This window comes from Gossypium hirsutum, chromosome A06, assembly GCF_007990345.1.
Source record: "Gossypium hirsutum isolate 1008001.06 chromosome A06, Gossypium_hirsutum_v2.1, whole genome shotgun sequence".
In the NCBI taxonomy this organism is placed as follows: domain Eukaryota; kingdom Viridiplantae; phylum Streptophyta; class Magnoliopsida; order Malvales; family Malvaceae; genus Gossypium; species Gossypium hirsutum.
The window spans coordinates 40,843,565-40,854,801 of record NC_053429.1 but is presented as its reverse complement, the minus strand read 5'-3'; positions in this window follow the sequence as shown (position 1 = coordinate 40,854,801).

Below are 11,237 nucleotides of genomic sequence, written 5' to 3'. Positions count from 1 at the left end.
ATTCACTATAAAATATGGAAAAGTAAACAAAGTAAGCTATAAAGCTTAGTAAACTCGTATGCTAAGTAAGCGAACTGAACAATCAACAATTCAATAACATAAACATCATATAATGCAATTCAAATTTGGAGCATAACTTAACACGTATATTCAACCAAGGATTAAACATAATTTCCATCAACTTCTTTAATTTGATGATTGTATAGTTCACATACATATATGTACAAGCTCGAATCAATTTCATACTCATCCATATCCTTGATATACCCGTTGAAACATTTTGAATACTATCGGATACTCAGGAATCTTGCATTCTAAGTGCCAATACATAGTTGAATCTATTTTAATCTCATATCTCATATAATGCTCACTCTCGAGCTATCAACGAGTCTGCTCACCCAAGCTAACCGTCATGACATAGCTACACGGTGCTGCTCACACAAGCTGACGAGAATTCGCAACATATGTCGGAGAAATCAGCCACTGGTAACATGTACGGACCAACACCCAAATCACATAACCCCTAATGATATGTCATTCGTATCCTAATCTATTACTAAGGTTAAACCGGGATTTCACATTTGTCGAATCGTCATCGAACATGTCCACAAGGTCGTATTCACAAATAATTTAATAATAAAGCATTTAAAACACTATTATATTAATATTTATTAACATACGAACTTACATCGATCGTAAAAATGATGAAATGGATCGATTAGTCCAAAACCCTATTTTTCCCCTAATCTAGATCCGAACTTTGCTTTTCATGATCTATATGTAATCAAATTTAGCTTATTTAATTTTCATTCTATTCAATTTAGCCCAAAAATCATATTATGACAAATTTACACTTTTGTCCCTAATATTTCAACATTTTTACAATGTAGTCCTTATCTCATAAAAATACAAATTCATGCAATTAAGCCCCTGCCCATGGTAGACGAATTTCTCTTATTACCATAGCAGCCCATATTTTTTATTTATTTCTCAATTTAACCACAAAATTTACACATTTCACAATTTAATCCCTAATTGGCAATTTTACCAAAAATCACTTTACAAATGTTGTTTATCTAACAACAAGCATACATTTTCTATCATCAAACATCAAAATACATGTACATTCATCAATGGAAAAACCCTAAACCTTTAACAATTTTGCAAATCAGGCCCTGTGCTAGCTAGATTAAGCTACAACGATTCTAAAAACATAGAAATCATTAAAAACTGAGTCAAAAATCATACCATGTAAAGAACTTGAATAGCCAAATGCTTAAGCTCCTTCAATGGAGTTTCCTAGTTCAATTTTCGGTGGAAGATGATAGAAAATTAAGGATGATATCATGTTTCTATTATTTTACTAAGTTATTTACTAATTTAACCATAATGAATATCCTTTAAAACACTTAATAATACGTCCATATATGTCCTATAACGACCCAAGTTTTACGGTTATCAGAAAATTTTATTTTCGGGTCTCTGTTTCTAAAAATGGATTCGTAAATATTTATTAAAAATATTTATGAAGTTAATTGAGTGATTAATTAGAGTTTAATAAGGTGAATTAGCTTAAATTGAGGCTAAATAGGTATAAGAATTAAATTGAATAAAGTATGAAAGTTGAATTACAGAATAAAGAAAATTGAAGGGACTAAATAAGTAAATAAGCCAAAGTGAATACCAAGTGTGTGATAAAAATAAAATACATGTGTAATAAATATTATACATAAATTTGTAGTACATGTATGTATTTACTTATTATTTAAGTAAATATTATTATATTAATATTATTTTATATTGATTAAATAAATAAATAAAAGACAAGTGTATGGTGATGGTGATGACATGTGTTAAAATTAAATTCATAAATTAAATTATTATTTACTTATTATTTAAGTAAGTATAATAAATTAATATATATTATATATATAAAGCAAATAAAAAAAAGAAAAAAAAGAATGGAAAGAAACAGAATGTGGAACGAAATGGGGAGAAAGAAAGGAGAAAGAAAAGAAAAAGGGAAAATTTAGGTTTGAAGGTTTGGAAATTTAATTGGTAAGTCAATCAAGCCCTTTTTATTTAATTTTGATGTTTTAAAAGCTTTAGAACAAATATTGTTCAAACTAAGTTGAAGTTTTGAAAGTTATTAGATTTCTAGATATTGTCCATGTTGAATAAAATGATGAATTAAGGGTTAAATTGATAGAATTTCAAGTTAGAAGTGAAGTAAGGATTAAATTGTAAAGAAAATTATAAGTTTTGAATAGTAGGGACTAAATTGAAAGAATCTCAAAATTATGGTTTTATAGTGAAATTAGAGAGTTGAAGTTAGTTTAAAGTGGGAATTGAATGAAAGTATTGAGTTAAATGTGAACAATAAAAGTTAGTTTCGGTTTAGTGACTAAATTGGAATTTAGACAAAAGTTGAATAAAAATTGAAATATTCAATGTGAAATTAAATGGTAGTGTATTGATAATTTTTAATTGATTTCCGTAGCTAACATTGTGCGGGAAACCTCAGCTAAACAAGGAAAAAGGCAAAGTCGACGGGGGTTAGCTCGGAAATTACGGTTTGTATTTCTATAATCTGAATTTAATTATTAATTGTTATATTTTAATTTAAATGTTTATGGTAAGAAAATTAAAGTAATTGTAGTATATTTGATATTGAATTGAGTATTTGTGAAATTATAATTCATATGATATTTGAGCACTGGTAGTGAATTTAAATTGAATTGGTAATTAATCTGAATTTTAATTATTAACTGTTATATTCTGGTTTATATGTTATTGTAAGAAATTCAGGTAAGTATTAGTAATTGTTATTGAATTGAATTTATATGGATATATGTGGTTGATATGAAAATTGAATATTGGATATATGTTATACTTGAAAAATATATTGATCGGGAATGTGATGAAATTAATTATGAATATGTGATTATTGTGAAATTTAAATATTTGTTATTGAAAAGTAAAGTGAATTGTATTGATTTGAGAATATATGTGATTAATTGAAATGTGTATTGGTTGAAAAAAAAAATTTGAAAGTGAAATTGAAAACCCTATTAATAGTATTCGGGCTAAGTCGGGTATAGTTGGCATGCCATAGGATTGGAAGTGTTTAGGGATACTTCGACCTTGAGTCGATGAGGCATTATAAGTGTCACTGTTACTTCGGCTTTAAGTCGATGAGGCACCTTGTGTGTCGTACTGTTACTGTTACTTCTAATTATTCCGATGAGGTACTCTGTACCGAACTTTACTGTTACTGTTTACTTCGGCTTGGCCGATGAGGCACTATGTGCAGTACTGTACTGGTGTGATGGTTGGATCCGTGTATCCGTCAGTGTCCAAGTCATGTTAATAGGGGTAAATAAAAGTACTGAATGACTGATACTATATAATTGATCGTTACTAAATAACTTATTGCTACTGAACAAATGATTGTTACTGAATAACTAATTGCTACTGAATAATTGAATGTTACTAAATGAAACTGATAAATTGAGTGACACTGAAAAATATTGACTGATATTGAGCTTGAATTATACGTGTTACTGAATGAAATATAATAGTTGAATATTATTTACTGAAATTGAATAGTTAACAGAAGTGTAAGTGGGACATATGAATGGAAAATATTATTGTTTTAAATGATTTGTGAATTTATTTTGAAAAGCTAATCGGGTTAATAGATGATAAAGATTGAATGAGTTATAAAGAATTTATCCATGAAATGAATAATTGAATATTTATGGTCAATATATGATTTTAAGTGTATGTTATGCTATTAAGTGTTAAGATTATAGAAATACCACTGAGTTCATACTCAGTGTACGGTTTGTTTCAGTGCGTAGGACAAGTTAAATTCAGATCGTTAATCAGCATCCTAGTCCAATCCCAAACTGTAAGTGGAGATTTATGTTAATTATTGGTAATGTCATGTACTTAGGATGTTAAAGTGGTCATTTTGGAAAATTATTGTAAATGTTGTTATAAATGATAATGGTTAAGCACATAGCTTAATTAAGTTTGGTATAGAGATGCAAATTTGGGAATAATTATAAATAGGTTTGATTAGTAAATTATCGTTAGGTTTTGTTGATAAAAATTTTGGTACCAATGAAGGTACATTGGTTAGACACTTAAGATGGTCGATTTAACATGTTTTAGATGTGTTTGATCGTAATTTGAGTAAGTTAAAAGATTAGAAATTATGTTGTTTGTGGTTTATGATTTGCAAGGTGGGTAAACTTGAATTGTAATACTCATTTTGAGTCCACACGGCCTGGCACACGGGCGTGTGTATTGGCTGTGTGAAACTAATTTGTTCATAAGTAATAAGTTAGAGAGTTACACGGTAAAGGACACGAGCGTGTCCCCTAGACCACACGGGCGTGTGGGTATTGTTCGATAGGAAAATTTTTAAAATTTAAGAAAAATTCGTAGAGATTTTAAATTAATTTCGAATTGATTTTACTGTTCATAATGGACTTCGAGGGCCCATTAAAGGGACACTACATCAAATTTAGGATAAGTGTAAACAATTATATTAATTAATGTTCGTAATTGAACTATATTGACTGGTAATGCCCCGTAATCCTGTTCCAGGGACAGATAAGGGTTAGGGGGTGTTACATGTCCACTCAAATATCCAATGGTCTAATTACAACATAAGGACCCCTACTTTAAGGTTCCATAGCTATTAAACACTTTTAACTATTAGAACACCACTTTTGCACTTTACGCGATTTAGTTTTTTTTTTATCAAATTGAGCACTCAAATGATAAAATTTCTTAACGAAGTTTTCATACAATCATACAATCATACTGTAGACATTAAAATAATAATAAAATAATATTTTAACCTCAAATTTATGGTTCCGTAACCATTGTTCCGATTTGACTAAAAACGGTCTGTTACATGTTGGTTTTGCAATTAATCTCTAGCCCTGTTTCGTTAAAAGGGCCACATTTAATTTGGTTAACTCCCTAAATCCCGCCCCCCTTGTATTTTTTATCTACACATTGAACTCCATTGGCACCAATGTATGCATTTATTCATTCTAGCATTATGCAACCAAAATCTACTTATTATTTTTTCTAAATCACAACATAATAATCCTTGTAAAAGAAAGCACCGCATTGCATAAATTAGAATTGCCTGTAAAATCGACTTAATAAATACCTTCATTTCCATCTAATGATAGTTGACGTATACTCCAATTTTCTATCTTTTTTGTAAACCTCTCCTTAATATTAATGAATGCATCATTCTTTCTTTGCCCTACCATTGTTGCTAATCCAAGATACTTTTCTGGATTGCTTGACATCCATACTCCAGGTACGTTCTCAACTAGTTCTCTCATTTCTAAGGATATATTTCCACTAAAATAAATAAGTGATTTATCGAAATTAACCAATTGTCCTGAGACTCCTTCATACTCTGACACTACTACTTTCATGGCATTGGATCCTTCCACATTTGCTTCGCCAAATAGTATACTGTAACACCCCTAACCTGTGTCCGTCGCTGGATTACGGTTACGAGGTATTATCAATCGAATCACAATTAAAATCATATATTTCTCACGCATAAATCCATTATCACATAAAGCTCAATCAAATATAATCACATTGTCCCTTATAAGGCTCTACGAGACCTTAAAACATGCTTAAAAGAGGTTCGGGACTAAACCGATAACATTTGAAAATTTTGGCAAACTTATAAAATTTTTATGCATACAGGGTTCATACGCCCGTGTGAATAAGTCGTGTGCCTCACACGACCACTAGACACACCTGTGTAACAGGCCATGTGAAAATAGGGCATACATACTGACTTGCACCACATGGCCGGAGACACGCCCGTGTGCCATGGCCGTGGGAAAACTGGAGGGGTTATTGACTTGGGTCACATGGCCGATCCTACACCCATGTGCCAGCCCGTGTGCCACACACGATTAGTAGACACGCCCGTGTGTCTAGGCCGTGCCAAACCTGTAGGGTATACTGACTTAATTCGAAAGGCTACCCCAGGGGACACATGGTCGTGTACAAGGCCATGTGTCACACACGGTCGAGCCACACGCTTGTGTGCTCGACCGTATGGAGTGGAAATAGGCTTGCTTGAAGCCATATTTCTCACCCTTTCAAAGCATACCTAAACCACAACATTTTTACCAATTCAATACATTAATAGGCAGCCAAAACATGCTATTTCATACACATTTCATGTCATTTATAAACCATCTTCTTAACTACCCAAGTCCATAGCCAAAACATACCAAATCAAGATGTCAAAATCATCAAACTTACATAACGTCTAAATGCATTTCTTCATCATCTTATCATCTATTTCATGCTTCAAAACATACCATTTCATCATCTCAAAAATCAAGCTATAACATATCATCTTTCAAGCATTAGCTCACCAAATGACAACTAGCTACTTGAGCAACCATATAACCATACCAAACATACCAAAACATACGGCAACTTATACATCATGTATTACTTACCAAACACCAAATTCAAACCAACTCATATGGCCATACGCACCAACATTCTTTGCTTTCACAAATGTATACGTATTCAATTTCATAAATGAATTCATCAAATACTTTGCTTTTCAATACTTGTATTAACCTCGTACTTACCTGACTCTTTCACACATTCTTTCTCGACTTGACTTTACCCGTTGAACCTTTTGGAATTGTTAAGGATACTCGAAAATCACATAAAGCTCGTACAATGCCATATCCCAGATATGGTCTTACATGTTATCACATATCGATGCCACTGTCCCAGACAGGGTCTTATACGAAATCATATAATGATGCCAATGTCCCAAACATGGTCTTACACATAACCACAATATAATTCCAATGTCCAAGACATGGTCTTACAATCACATCTCAGCAATCCTAATGTCATGACATTCATACCTATACTATTCCTAGGTTCGTACGGGACTTTCAGTTAACATAACTTTATCGATACTTGCTTGTATTTACTCGTTCAGCATTCATAGCAATTAAATAACAAATGAACATTTATAAATTAATTTAAAGGTATTTATTTGCATATGAACTAACCTCGTATATACGATGAACGGATCGGATCGACTACTCGATAACTTTCGATTTCTCACAATCTAAATCTGATTCTTTTTTTCTTGATCTATATGAATTCAAATTTAGCTCATTTAATCACCTATTCATTCAATTTCATCCAAAAATACCTATTTGGGCATTTTTACACTTTAGCCCCTAAAGTTCCACATTTTTACAATTTAGTCATTACTTAACAAATACACAAAATTCATTCAATTCAATTTAATCCATGCTTGGAAAAATTACTATAGTACCCTTAGACATCCATATTTCACATTTATTTCACATTTCAACCCCATATTTTTATTTTTTCACAATTTAATCCCTAATTTGTATTTTCTCTAAAAATCACTTAACAAAACATATTAATCTATCAACAATTATTCATTTTCCATCATCAACATTCAAAAGCATCAAGCTCTCATCAATGGAAACTCAAAAATTAATCAAAAAATTTAGAAATTAGGGTACAAGCTAGCTAGATTACTAAGCAATGATCTAAAACACGTAAAAATCGTCAAAAACCGAACAAAGAACATGCCTTAATCTAGCTACCAAGGTGCCGAATGCATGAGAGCTTCAAAACCTTATTTTCTTTTCTCAATTTTAGTTAATAAAGATGAATGAAGATGATATTTTAACTTTGTTTTATTTTAATTACCTTAATAAATTAAATTACACATTTAACCTTAATGAAACCATTATAAAATCACCTAATATATGTCCATTTATGTCCATTCCCACTATCAATGTTCTAATAACATTTTAAGGACCTTTGGTTTAATAAACCATAGTAAATAGACATTCTTAACTTATAGCATACTACATTTGTATTCTAAGCCTTAATAAAAACAAAACAAACCTTTTTTCCCCAATATTTGTAATGGACACCCCTCCTAACGGATGCAAAAAATCTGTCAATATTTTTCTCATTGTTGAAAAATGGGCCACACTGTCTGTTAAAACTCACCCTACCAGGCATAGACTATAATCTTCCTCAACCACATCTATATTTCCGTAGGCATGTAATGACTCTTCTTCCTCATCAACTGTGTTAAGATTTACCAATTCTTCTTCCATCTTTCTTGCTCAAAGAAACACCTTAGATCTCGTAATTAAAACGAACAAAACAGAATCCTTAGCTATAGAAAAAAAAACTACTATAAAAGCAGAAAACGTGCTACAGAAGCAAACTCTATTATATAAAAAAACTATTTATTGTTAAACTAACAAGTTAACACAATTTTTTAATATTTTCACATTATTGTATTATTATATATACACTATTACAAAATTATAAAATGGGTTGGCCTGGGTGGACCTTCCTTTTTTTAAATGAGTTTAATTTTGTTGTACAATCTCAATTTTTGAGTTTCGCATTTTTGTTTAAAACCTTCAGTATTTTGCGTAGAGATTTGAACTTGAACAGATAATAAATAAGTCTAATTGAAATAATATATTTTCATTTTATTTTATCTTTTTATAATTGAATTTTTAGGTTGGGCGACTCCTTTTTATAATTGAATTTCTATATCAACTATTCTTTCATAATTGATTAGTGCAAGACATTTGATTTTAGGGTTGTTATGTTACACTTTAGAATGAGATTATGGTGTTTGGATTTTAACATTTCGGCCATCCCCATAATCTCACATTATGACTACCTTGTAATACAATGTGTAATCTTATTACAATTTCTTTCTTAAGTAATTTAAGATCACAAGCGAAATATGAATTTTAAGACAAAATTACCCTCAATTTTTAAATATTAATAATAAAGAAGTTTACAAATTCAATGCTTGAATTTTATTCAAAATTTATGCAAATTCCGGGTGGGATGCTTGAAATGGATGATGACCTACCTTCCAATTATTCAAATTTTATTTTATATTTCTATTAATTGTTTTCTTTCAATTTAAAGTATATATATATAACACATTTGTATAAACCATTAACTATGTTTTCTATCCAAACAATAAATATAAATATGGATATGAAACTTTTTGATTAAAAAATGTTTTTTTTTCTATTCCTACTAGTACAAAATAATTAATATGATAAAATAAAGGTGTAATAAAAATGAATTTATTAAATTATTTTAACATTATAAAAATTTGAGACTAAAAAACATAGAAAGAAGTGAAATTGTAAAAACAAAAATTTTATAACAAGGACAATATAGTAAAATTAGCTTTTATGTAATATTATATTCTGTTAACCAAACATCTGAATCTTATATTTCAACCAAATGAATTGAATAAGATAATCTCACATTCCACCCATAATCTTACGTTCCTGTAATTCTCTTATAAAATTGTAATTTAAGATTTGACTAACCAAACGCCCTCTATAAATTTAAAGATAGTTTTGTCCATTTTTATTCTAATTTGAAAACTCCATTCGGTTAATTTGAATATAAATTTAAACATACTAGTTTCAATATTAAAAAGTAACCATTCTAAATTTGAAAATGATTCAAACTTAAAATAATTTAATTTTGATAACTCAATTAGTAAATACAAATGAGTTTGAATTTGAGACTAATCTTAATCCAAAATAACATTAAAAAAAATTAAAACTGAAATTCGTGAATTAAACAAAGTCAAAGTAGTAGATATTCTATCAATGGTTATATCGTTTTGTTGTTGTATTAGTACGTACTATTCTCCATATATATTCATACATCATTTCATATTTATTGGTAGTTTTTAAATATTCTTCATTTATACAGATATATCTTAATTACATATATATTTATATTCATATAAAAAATTTAAAATTTATTAACTTTAATATCTTTAATTAACTTAATTTAAAATATTAAAAATCTTATTTCGATCAATACTAAAGACAAAGGCACGGGGCTAAAGGGTAGAGTGCCTTAACTCCTAAAATGGTAAATTCCCCGTATAATCTCTTCAAAATTAATATAACGATAATATAACATATTTACCTTTTTTAAAATTTATTATTTATGGCATTCAAAAGTAATGATACAAACAAATATAAATTGAAATAGATCGAAACACAACAAAACGATCAAAATATATCAAAATTTTCATCCAAATGAAATTTAAATTATTTGATATTAATATAAAATCAGAATAAATCATACCAATTAAGATGACCTTTGGTGCTAACTACTTCTTCCCAAGCTAGTGTAAGACGAGAAGATAACAAGATCTTGGATTATCCATTTACATGATGCCACGTATGCTATGTAAGGTCTTAATTACACGTGTTCAAAATGTATTGCGAGACACAAAGCGACCAAGCTAATACTTTATTCACAGGAATATCCACCGAAGCGTAAGAGAATAATAATAATAGTAGTAATAATAAAAAGAAAAAGCTAGCGTAAAAAAGTAAAAACGACAAGCTACGTGTCAAATTCAAAAAAAAAAAAAAAAGCAAAGCAAAGCACGCACGAAAGAAGAAGCGCGTAAGAGTAAGCACAGGGTGGCAAGAGAAAGTAAATAAAAGAGGAAAGAGAGGGCAACGCCGTAAAAAAAAAAGGTGGCGTGCTTTTACGGCATTATAAAAGGTCTTTCAAATCCACTCTGTAACACTGTCCATTGACATTTTTATTTATTTATTTTGTGGTTTAATTTATTAAACGCCCCCAATTATGCTTCAAATTTTAAACTGGTTCTTAAATTTCATAATGTTCAAATTGAATATTTAAAGTATTAATATCGTATTAATTGAAACCTTCCGTTAATTTAAAGTTCAGTTAGATTTGGTTAATTTTCTTTTTATGAATTTTTTTAACCTCCATAATATTTCAATTTGATTATCTATTTTTCCATTTTATTTTTGGGCATTGGATTTTTTTACTTTATTTTAGTAAAATTTCAAAGTTTTCCATAAAAGTTTTCAAGCATATGAAAAATAATCAAGGACTCTTATACGATATTTTTTAAGAAATACATTTTAACATAATATTTTTCACTATTTTAAATATAAAAGATTTATTTTTAAATATTAAAAAAGTAAATTTAATTATAAATTAAATAAAATATAGAACTCGGCTCAGTTCAATTAATTGTAGTTGAGTCTTAACTTGATTGACATTGGCATTATTGTCATTGCAGGAGGATGTATGTTTGAACGCGT